Here is a 12,300-nt window from a genome sequence, read left to right on the forward strand (position 1 = left end):
GTTGTGATCAATGGGTGTAAAGGCAGGGTCAGGGCTGCAGCAGCCGGAGATGCTGGTGCTTTGCAATCTAGCTGGGCCCCAACCAAGGGGCTGAGTTTCCACAATTCATTTATCATAAACCAGCAATTTGCAAATGTTAGCACTTTTCCCACACATCATGAGCCCTGATGGACTTTAATAAAAGAGAGAGAGAGAGAAAGAAAGGGAAAGAGAGAGAGAGAATATCTACATAATTAACTAAAATTCTCAGAATGGCTTTAATTGGGAAAACGTTACCTTTCTGGAAATAATTGGTATAGAGATTTTCATTTGTTTTCTAGGTTCTGGGTTTTTTTTTTACGTTGGTTTCACATCTGCTAATTAACCAGTTGTCTCTGTTAGAGAGTTTTTGCACCTCTCTTTTACCCTCAAGACTGCACATTTTCCAGTTTGCTTGACTCTGATGGTCACAAAAATTAGAATACTTGCATTAATTTGATTTTCACACTGTTTTTAAGCTAAAGGCCTCTAAAGGGGAGGGATAACAATGAAAAATAAAGGGTAAACGAATCTTGAAAACAGATGAGAGTGAGAGCTTAGGGAAGAAAAAAAAACAGCAACAAAGAAATGATCCGGCAGAGATGCTTGTGGTAGCCATGGGCAGATGTCACTCATCTCATTGAGACACCTCTGAGCTCTGAGAAGTTCTCCTGTGGACTTTCTCCAGTCCACAGATAAGTAGACGTGGCTGAAAGAATGAAGTCTATGGATGGAGGAAGGAACAAGAGTTGACACTTTTAGTTAATGTCAAAGACAACATCACTTTAACTGTTTTTTAAGGGATCTTTTTTCTCTAGATGAGTATCCTTCCCAAAATGGGCAATAACAGAGATGTCAGTGACAGGGATAAAACATTCAGAGCTGTGATTATCAGATTTTTCTCCCAGTGTTGTAGGAAGGAGTTGTTCCTCTCACAGAGAGCAGAAATCAGAAGACTTACATCTCTTTGAGTTGTTTGTTCTCATGCAGTTTTGTCACCTTGTCTACCTGTCTGCATTCTTACACTGTTGTTTAATGGTAATTAACAGGTCAGCATGAACCAGTTCTGCAGTTCTCAGAGACCTCTCCTCTGGTGCTTTTCTCTCTTCTTAGCCAATCTCACAATACTTTAGCAACTATCCATTCCACGTATAACATCTGTTCCAAAGAACACATTCACTGCTGATAAGAACAGCTATCATTCTCTAACTCATAGATGCAACAGCAGCAGCATCTATCAGAAACAAGAGGAGGGACTCAGGGTAAAAAATGCCTTTAAAACATCAGATCCCCTATTCATCTAATAAATTTCTTCTTCTAAAAACCCCAAAGAACCACATTGGCCTGGTGATGATATCATAGCCAAATGCCTTTATGGTTTATGACATCACTGAAATCTCTCGATGATGTTATAGGCTTGTACATCAATGCTACCCATCACTTTCTCCTTCCATTATGCATCAAACTGCTCAGAAGAGCCCAGGTTTAACCCTCTAACCACTTCACAGGTGACAGGAAGCAGAAAGCTGCAAGAAAATGAACTCTGAGATGTATAATTTTACACTGCATATTGAGATAAAATGGAGTCAGAAAGAGGACTTGTCTTTAGACTAATGACAAAGCATCCAACGGTCTAGATTTCCTCTATCATTTCCACTGATTTCTGCTCTGAATCACCCTCTGGAAGAGCCCCCATCAGCACACAATTGCACTCTTGGAGATTTCATGCAGTTTATGCAGCAGTGCCACAAAATGGCATTACCTTGCAGCACACCTGCAGTAGCTAAACACGAAATGAAGCAGTGGAGCACTCTTGATGGCTACAGCACACACCACAGCCCCTGCCAGAAAACGATGAGGTGTGAAGCTGACAACTGTCACTTTTTTAACCCTCAGTTTGGTTCTAGTGTTACTGATCTCAAAAAATGTCTGTTCAAGGCCCAGAATATTGTGTGGCTGTCCTTCCCACATGTACAAACCTGGACTTTGTTTTATTGTTTGTTGTACTCTCATTTCCAAGCCTGCAACATATGTGTTTCCCTGCAGTGGAAAGGGCTTAGAGGAAGTCCATCCTGCAAAAAACACAGTCCCCAAGTTGTTGCTTGATTCTAGGATCCAAAAACAAACCAAAACATGGAAGCAGCAGATGAAACCTCAAAAACTGGTAATGCTGATGCTTTCTATGAAATTCTCCAAGCTGCAAATGTCCGCAGCCAAATCCCTCTGACAAATTGGTGCCCAAGTGGGTAATATCTTCCCTAGCATCTTCCCTACCTTCTTTCCAGCTCAGGCAATGGCCTGAGGTGGTGCTGGCTGTGAAATGAGCCCCCATCACATAGTAGCTGAGCAATGCATATCTCTTAGCACATTTTGTTCCCTTTAACGCATTTCTTCTTTTTTTTTTCATGACCTGCTGCCAAAATCTCTTTGCTAAGGTTTCTGCCACCATCGGCGCCACACGAGAAAAGTGTCTTTGTTAACACATTTAGGACCTGCTTTTAATTTCTACAGTATTCCCTTTAATAACAATGTCTAATTAAAACATCTGTTAAAAAGTCTGTAACATTAACTTTACAGGGAGAATTTAATAGAATTATATTTGAATTGCAGCCATTTAACGGTTTTCCTAATTAGGCTGTTGAGTTTTTATTTTTTTAACAAAAACATTACACAAATTAAAATCAGGCCCAGTTTTTTTATTATTATTATTACAACATAGACTGTGGTCAAAAAAAGGCCGGGAGTATGTGATGGTGTGTAAAGGGTGGAAAAAAACCACACTAGCAGCCTGAGACTGAAACGCTAAAATGCATAAGATTAAACAAATAAGAGAAGATATTTGAAAAGGGGAGGAGAAGAAGAGAGAAAAGAAATTTCTCTGGCCTGTTATTTGCATGCTTGCTTTGAACACAAATCCTTCCAAGTATCTCCCCATTGCTCTGCGTCCAGCCTCTGCCACCATTCGCTTCCAGCTCTCACCTGTTTGGATCTTGTCTCAATGTGGGAGCAAAAGACATTGTAAAGAAGCCTCAGCAAGCTGGGGAAAAAATAAAAGATAAAAAAGGATTTGTGCTAGATTTGTGTTTGTCCACATTCTTGAGTCAAGACCTTTCCTGTCTGCATTTCACAATTTTAAGCGTGTTAGAAGACACTTTTGAGGCTCGCTTCTCCTGAGAGCTTTCCCAAGGTATTCCCTGCTCTCAGGACTGCACACAGGTAACACATTGCTCCGTAACGCTTTAAGCTCTTCCTTCACCAGAGGAAAAAACCATCACTTCCTATCACAGTGTGAGCCAGGGCCCTCACAGAGCTACGTATGATTGTGCCAGTCCATAAAGATGCCAGGTACACAGAGATGTTGCATGAACTATGCCATTTCTTCCCAGAAAAGAAATCTTTCCACTGCAAACGGTGCTTTTTGTGCCCTAAGTTGTTGTGTGTGTTTGCCTATAAGAGCTCTGGTAGCAACATTTTGCATGTGTACAGAAATACATAACCTTCAATAGATGCTATAATTCTATGGTCTTCACTAGAATCTGCATTGTTAAATTTTTGAAGGCAAAGATTTGCAGATATTTTTAAATACAAGGAACTCTGGTTCAAAATTTTAGTTGGAGAGGAGGTAGAACTTTAAATTTGTGGGAAAATCTCTGCTGGTCCTTTTTTTTCACTGTTCTAAGTCAAAACAAAAAGGAAAAAATTATAAGTACCCCAAGAAGAGCATTTACAGTAATTACTTCTATATCACACATTATAGCTCTTAATTTCCTCACACTTGTATGAGGTATTTCTCAACTGAGACTATGCATTTTACAGAGAAGCCTGGTGATTTTTCACTGATCTAGTGTCATTTTTGTGCTGAGAATGAGCTGCAAGATAACTCTACATTTTCACTCTTCAATATAAATATTTCATGGAGCTCTCAGCAGATGCTAAAGTTAGTGCCTGTACAAACATCTCAGACGAAATCCTGGCCTCCAAGTTGTCAGTGACAAAACTCTTATTGACTTCAGTAAAGCCAAAACTTCATCTTTGGTCTTTAAATTGAACTTAAATTTGTAGCGACCACTGGCAAGAGGAAACCCACTTCAAAGGAACGCTCTGACAGTTGGACATTAATCTCCCACTGATCTAAACTGTAGTAATCTCTTTTTGTTTCCCAAGCTAACTTAGAAATCACATTGAGAGAAGTTCATCAAAATAGTTCTTTTGTTCTACTGTTTTCCAGCAAAGCCAATGAAGTAACTTCCCTCAAGGAATTTTCTGTACCACATAGGCCAACCTCAATAACAAAGAGCAAGACTAGTAGGAAAAAAATAACAATAAAACGTTCACGCATAGAGATTAAGAAATACATTAGCATCCTTCAGAGACCCAGGGCACTGGTGAGTCTTTGATCTCTTCTTAGCTCTGCCATACTGTGTTGCATTTGTGGCTTTTGGACTCACAACACAAATCATACTCTCTTTAGGGCTTGTGGCCTGTGGAGACCACGTGGAACGGAAATATCTGGACAATCCTGGCCCAAACATCTATTCTTCTGAAGCTATGAGGGGCTTATCTTCATTACCAAATAATCTATTTCAGACCTGTGTTTCTTCATACCATCATTCTGCACATTGTTTCTTGGTAAGAGAAAAAACTGAACTGAATCCAATTGCAAATTCCAAAGCCGGAGTTCAAGTGATGGACTCTGTTTGCTACTATAGCACACAGCTCTTACTTTGTCTTATAAAGTTCCCCGGAGGGAATCCTCCAAAACTGCATTTCTTCACAAGGAGAATCAAAATGTGCTAGATGATTCAGCCTGGTGAATGTTTGTGGTCGCCAGAACTCTACAAATGCCCTGTCCAAAAATGGAGCTCCAAGGAGCTCTGCAGGGGGGAGCTGTACACAGGAATTACCGGAGAAGCATGGTCAACATGTTTTCTGCATACTTAAAGCCTCAAGGAATAAAGTTGTTTAGGAACAAATCCTCAAGAATCTGCTCGGTTATTGGTGAGGAGAGGCCATTTTGGTAGTTTCAAATGGCATTACACATTTGTGGAGTGGAAATTACAGTTCAGTGTGTGGGCATACTTGATTGGACAATCTCTCAGTTGATGGGTTCTTCTGTTCAATTACTATTAAAATTCATCAAATGGAACAGAGCGGTTTTAATGCCTGTAATTGTTGTACAAAATGCTCTGTAATTGGTCTTACAAATGAAGCTGAAGAGCAAGATCAAACTCCACTGAAAATGAATCTGTCTTACCACTGAAAAGTTCAAGAGTCACTTTTAAAATCCATTTCGCAGGAAAGTGTTTAGCCAGTTTCAATTCCATTCATTTTGTGTGGCAGTTTTTATTTGCTTATTTTGGCCTCTGATATGTAAATGAAATCACCAGCTCCTGAACTTGGCTCCATGTTCTCCCCTGCCTCGTAAATCCAAAGCAAGGGCAGTGTTGCAGGCAATCAACAGCAGACCAACTTCAAAGGCATCTCAGGTGCATTTGGGGTGATTTGGGAAGTCTGGCACCGGGATGAAGTGCAGAGACTGCAAGTTAGTGCCATGCTGCCTCTGATGGAGGAGCCAGATCCTGAAGTTTTGCCCCTTTTGGCAGCTTTTGCCAATCTCTGCCTCATGCTTTTTGTGGGTGGCAGAGAGTTCTTTTTATCTGTGTCAGATGAAATTAGAGGCAATTTGAAAGCAGGGAACAACCAGACAGTTAGAATTTAAGATACTTTTGCTACCAAAAGTGCTGTCACCTGGAACTCTACTGTTAGTGAAGAAAGTGGGAAAACAACCAGGATACTTCATCAATTTTCAGAGCATCAGTCTAATCAGAGGTTCCACAGAGACTTCAGTGAACTCTTGAATCAAAAGTATCCTAAATTTCCACTTAAGCATTTTCCTGTACATCAAATGCTTCCTTCAAATAAGGAAAACATGGACATAAGTCTACTAGACTGCCATTCAGTTCCTTGGTATCCCCAGCCAATGGCCTAATCATCTCAGGAACCAGTATTTACTTCCTCATTTCTTTCTCTCACCTTTTATAGACTCCATATAATAATGTCTGTTCAGCAAGTTTCTGCAACTCCCTTCCCTCTGCCTCTGTCTCTGCCCCTGCCCCTCACCCCAGCTTAAAACTTCCTGGTTGTCACCATGGATGGAAAACACAGCTTATTGTTCATACTGCTTCTGTCAGGTCTTTTCTGCTTTGTCTACTTTGAAAGAACTAAAAAGAGGGCTCAGAGGGGATCATTCTCTTTGTACAGTGAGTCGAGAGCTTTCCATGGCACCTCCTCTCATGAAATGAAGTGATGGCTGTGGAAGAAGAGCAAAACAGATCTTAAACTGAGAAGAGCTATGTTGCCACCCCCAAAGCAGTTTAAAATCCCTCTCCATGTTCCTGATTTGTTACCAGAGCATGCTATTCATGCATATGCAGGCTGACTGTCAACATTAGTCTGCACGTGTGACAGCAGTTCTGTGCAGGAACTGCTGAAAAGAAAAGAGAAACTGTGCAAAAGCACCACAGTTACGTGTATCCCCAGGCGTGCCAACAAGCAGGTAGCTGCAGGAAAGTGACTGGTTCTAATTAAACTCCAAACGTAAATAAAAAGACCAGAATTTCAAATGCACCTAACAAAATTAAGAAAAGGTCACAGACATGGCAGTATTTTTTAAAACCTACCAGCTCTGTTTATGAAAACAGATTACTTGTGATTGTGATTGCTTCGTGCACATTCAGCACTAATTGGCTCACAGTTTTGTTGTGTGTTTATGGACTTTGTAAAGTGCCTGTGAAGCACCAGGAAAGGCCCTACACCTGCCCACAGAGCCACAGGTTGCCAAGTCTGTTCCATCACAAACTTCTGCAGCAGATGAGCAATGTGAGAGGTGGCAGAGAGCACGAGGTTTGTTGGGCCCAGAGCAGGGGAGGCCTCGTGGAGGCCTTATGGAGGCCTGCAGCTCCATCATGGCGCCCTGCAGCTCCTCACAGGGAGCAGAGGGGCAGCTCTGAGCTCTGCAGGAGGGTCTGAGGGAACAGCACAGAGCTGTATCCAGAAGGCTCAGGGGATTAGGGAAAGGTTCTGCCCCAGAGGGCGGTTGGCTTGGAACAGGCTACCCAGCAGGTGTGTCAGCAGGTGTGATGAGAAGCACCTGTGTGCCATTAGGGTCACATAATGGCTGCTCTTTCAGCCTTTCTGTGTGGGGATTTTTGTTTGCTTTCTGGCCGATGGGTTGTTCTGTGCTCAGGAGGTATTCATAATCCTTTTTGGGTTGTTTCTTTTCTCCAGAAATCAAAAGAATTTTCTTCAGTTTCAGCTGAAAGCAATTCCATATTTTGGTGGGAAAGGCCACTTGTCTGTGGTAAAATTGCCTTGCTATGAAAGATGTGATTTAACAAAAGTTTAAGTATGCGTTGAAGCAGCCATTCTGATTGCAATGTTTAGGCTGTATCAATAATTTCTTCTAGTTTGTGAGAATTACACCTCTTTGTAGACGCAAGTAGTTTTAAATTCTTTTTACTCATTCATTAAAAATAAACCTGAATTCCCTCACCAATTAATAGTTACTAAGAAAGAAATGCATATATCAGTGTTGACAGTCGCCTGTGAATCAGCACCCAGAGAGCTGTTTGGAGCAGGCAGCATTGCTCCTGTTTGCTGGTCCGCCTGTAGCTAAGCAGCAAGCTGAGAGTTGTTTTAGCTGAGCTCCGAAGGATATTGCAGCTTGCCTCATGCAGGCTGGTAGGTGGAAGGCTGGTATTACAAATGTGAAGATGAATAGATATTTTTGGATCGAAATGCGGCTTCAAAGTCAAACAAAAATTACAGACCTGTTTGAGTCTGTTGTAATGACAGTGACAACAGAAAGAAGGAAGATAAAGGTCTTGAGCAGGGAGTTTTGGGGAAGCAGGAGATTGCTAGAAACAGTTTCTGAGATCGATTGATTTGAATAATACTCTTGGGCACAGAGAACATAGAGAGGTAATGCCTGAAAAGAATAAATCAAATATCTCATGATATTTTATGCATTCGTTCCTCTCTAGACTCTGCTTTTAGTTTTCAAAAATATGAACAATTCCAGGCAAGCAGAGAATGGCCTGTATATTTCCCACTCAGTGATGAATAGTTGCATGTTAGCCTGTTCATTTAATGACAGCTATATATAGTTCCCATAATAAATCAGACTCCAGGACACAAATGCCTTCTGTTTACCTTTGAAACACTTTTTTTTTTTTCTTTCCCTGAGAATTGTGATTGTTGCAAAAGTCTGATATATTCACCCACACACAGCAGCACTCTAACAGCTTGTTACCTGCGGGTTTCAATCCTGCAAGGTCCTTAGTCCTCCCAGTGCCGCACAATGCCCCAAGACACCAGTGTCTTGCAGGACCTAAGCCTGCACAGTCTGCAGAAAATGGACTCAGCCCACTGCGAGCGCTTAAGGGGAAAGTTTAGTCTGCACTTTGCATGAAGAGTCTTGTTTTGATCTGACTCTCAGTCAATTAGTTTGATCATTATGTTATAAACACTTGTCATCTTTTGTAACGTGTGCCTTTGAAAAGCAATGCTTGAACTTCTCAGCCCCCAAAATAGCATACTTTTAACCTGAAGTTACACTATGACTTCTCTATACAACAATTAACTGATATATTTCTAGACATACATATACTGAAATTCTCTTTGATTTTAAAAATTAGCAATATTGAAAGATGCACACATTAAGTCACTCTATACCATCTTAAGTTACAACTGTGACTTCTAGATAGCGATGTAACACTAATCATCATCTAATAAGAACATCTGAGTCATACCTGCAGGATGAGAAGCACATGAGATGCATTCTTGCACTGCTCCAGCTCCAAAACATTATTCTCAAGAGAAAAGAGGGCAATTTCTATCTGTTTTTATTTATTTTGGGAAAACTTTCCATGCAAATAAATGTAGTACAAAGTACTGAGAACTGCCGAAAGACATACAGATTATGTATATTTTTATAGCCACAAAGTCACTCAAATGACTTAGCTTTCATTTCATTGTTTGGCATACATCACTTATTGTGCATATGTTTTCAGATGGAAATGCTGAATTAGACTATGGCAAAATGGATAATGCAGCCCTAATGCTAGCATGAGCTAATAAGAAACCAGCAATGAATCTACTGCTGCAGATTGAAGTACATGCATTTCATATTATTACTCAAGGCTTGTCTCTCCAATTAGATGATTGCATAACCTTAATATTATAAATCTTGCATGATGTGAATTGTTCAGCTGTAACCATAATCAGTTTTTACTAAGGTGGCATTTCTGTCATCTTGTTAAACACAAACATTATATATGTGCTAGTCATAATTTTATAACAGTTGCTTTTAGCAAGAGACGATTTTGTCAATCAAGAACCACAGTTTAGCACAGAGATGCAATGAAAGTGCTCAAGTTGCTCGTAATGTCAGTGTTTGCTTCAGAAAATATCGCTTTGTAGGTTCTTTCATTTTCTGAGTGCAAATTTCTCTTCAAAAGCAATGGAAAAACTTGCAAGCTCTTAGACAGAACTCTCCGAAAACTGCTTTGCAGATCTTCTGAGACCCAGGTTTATTTAATCAAGTGGAAGCTGCATGCTCTGCAGAAGCTGTGGCACCCTGTGGACCTTCTCCAGTGCTGCGACTCAGCTCGGAGAGCCCCAGGTATTTCAACCCCATTTTCCACACAGGAAACACGGTCGATCTCCTCGTCTGTAAATTACCACTGGCAGGGCTTTATGGAGATGCCACTGCCACCAGCATTTAAGGGTTTAAGACCCCCTCTATAAACCTCAGCAAGGTTCTCCACTCCTATCAATTCACCAGGGATTTGTGCAGTTAAATCTCACAGCGGGTGATAAATTTCCCAGCACATCATGGGATGAAGGGGACCCGACTGGCACTGATACACTGATCTTGGTGGGTTGAGTCCAACTTATCTCTTTGACAAATTTATTGCCTTCATTATGTGCTCTGGAGAGAAAAAGCCAAATCCTTGCCTTGTAATGGCCACTTTCCTACTTTTTAACTGTACATCTTGCATTGAGATAGGCCTTAACAAAGAAGAACAGGCTGAAGCGATAAAAACAATTCAGGCAGTTCCATGTGCTGTAATGTGCAGAAAGCCGAAAGACTGCATAACCAGGGTCATGGGATTACAAAAAAAGAGTTACAAGCTCTCCTCAGCTCCCTGGCTTTACAATAAATCTAATCAAGGGAGATTTCTCATTGGTCCTAATGGCAAAGAAAGCAGTGCTATATTCAATAATTTCATACTCAAATCACATCTTAGGTCTAAGCTAGCAGAAAATCTAAGGCTAAATAACTTTTTATCAGATGATCTGTTGACATGATTTTCTTATCAGTGCAGTGGCCTGTTTGGAACAAAAGAGCTGTTTCTGTTTCGAGCATGTTTAGCATCACTGGCACATTTGTCAGTGTAGAAATCAGTGTCTTCAGAGACAACTACCAGACGTGAGGCAAAGGTAAGTGGGGAACACCAGAACTACGAGATTTGACTGCACAGTGCCCCTGCACATCAGAATTGAGATGAGATAAAGTTACCCAGGGACTCCGTGATTGCTCGCAGCCCAAACAAGGCTGTGCCAATGAAAGTTCATATATTTACCAGCCATTTCAAAGCCACTCGTGCAAATCAGAGGTTTTTCTGGCAGCTGCTTGCTCTCAGCCTGTAGCTCCTGCTACACTAGGAACTGCAGAGCCTTGTTAGGCAGTTATCACCTGAATGGTCCAGAGAGGGACCTGCAGCAGCCTCCTGCTCCCAAAACCTCTAAACACTGTGCAAGTCCAGGCTCACACCTTAAATTCCATACCCAGCTCTTACTGGAGATGTATTTCACAAGCCCATCAGGGGGAGGAAGGGTTGGCTTGTGTGGCTACTTGTCCCGCAATAAACCCCAGCCAGAAGTTTGTCTGCAAAGTTTGCTGTGCTGAAACCCTGACTGACACTGGGGTGGATTTCTAATGTGGTTGAGAGAAAAAGATAGTTTTTAATATCAGTTAAAAAAAAAAAAAAGTATGGCTCCTATAAACTGTTAAAACTTCACTTTATTGATCATAAATCTGTGTTTTGCTCAATGCAAAAGTTTTTCATCTTACACAGAAAAATGCTGAAACAGCTGCAAATGCCAAGAACACAAAGTTTTCTCTCTTGGACAATTTATAGGGAAGTTATTGGATTTTTTGTTGTTGTTTAAAAGCATTCCTACTACACTGTGCTTGCCTACTGGGTTTGGAGAAATTGCCTTTCATTGCCAAGCTTTGTCTCTGACCTTCTCTGATAGGAAGAGACCTGAAAAATAAAGCTAGCCTCTTTTACATACTGCTGGAGTCGAAAGGGTTGAGTAGGATAAGAAATACAAGCAATGGGAATGAGGGTTCAGCAAGATCAGTGAAGGACGTACGCTTTTGCAAACGTGCTGCTGACGTAGTGCACAGGTAGGAAAACTGCTGTACAGCACAGAGCTCACTGCAGACAGACACCTTGTGCCCGTGGTCCCATGGTCCACCCTTAAAACCACCCCAAAACACGATGGATGCTATCAGAGGAGGACCATCAGGAGACTGTTCTGGGAGTGAATGTGGCCCTGGGGTACATCCCTCTGCTCAGTAGCTCTGGGCACAGACCAATCTGTGTCCCAGTCTTTCCTTCTACAAGTGGGGTAAAGCACCTTGGGACTGAGAGATTAACAGCCCTGTCTTGATACTAATGATCTGCAAAGGTGCAGAAGGTGCAGAGCAGGGCAAAGAAATCTTGACTTACGAATAGTAAAACACAAAACTGGAAGGAAAAAATAGAGCATTCTAGACCAACCAAGGGTGGAATTGAGACAGGGGAGCTTCACCCTCTGAAGCATGTATTTAACATGGGTAATCTTTACAGAATTGTAGAATATCCAGAGTTGGAAGGAACCCACAAGGATCACCAAGCCCAACACTCAGCTCCACATAGGACCACCCAAACCCATACCCTGTGTCTAAGAGTGGTGTCCTAATACTCCCTGAGCTTGGGCAGCATGGGGCTGTGCCCACCACCCTGGGCAGCCTGTGCCATGCCCACCACAGGGCAGAACCTTTTCCCAATTTCCAACCTGACCATCTTCTGATGCAGCTCTGTGCCATTCCCTCGTGTCCTGTGTCAGCAGATTGAATACACTTAGTCTCCTAGGGTATTTTTTTTTTTTCCTTGAAAGCCCATTGAGGGGGAGGAGTAATAGGATAAATGTTTCTGTTTTTCTTTTTTT

The sequence above is a fragment of the Tetrao urogallus genome, assembly GCF_951394365.1.
Source record: "Tetrao urogallus genome assembly, chromosome: 16".
In the NCBI taxonomy this organism is placed as follows: Eukaryota; Metazoa; Chordata; class Aves; order Galliformes; family Phasianidae; genus Tetrao; species Tetrao urogallus.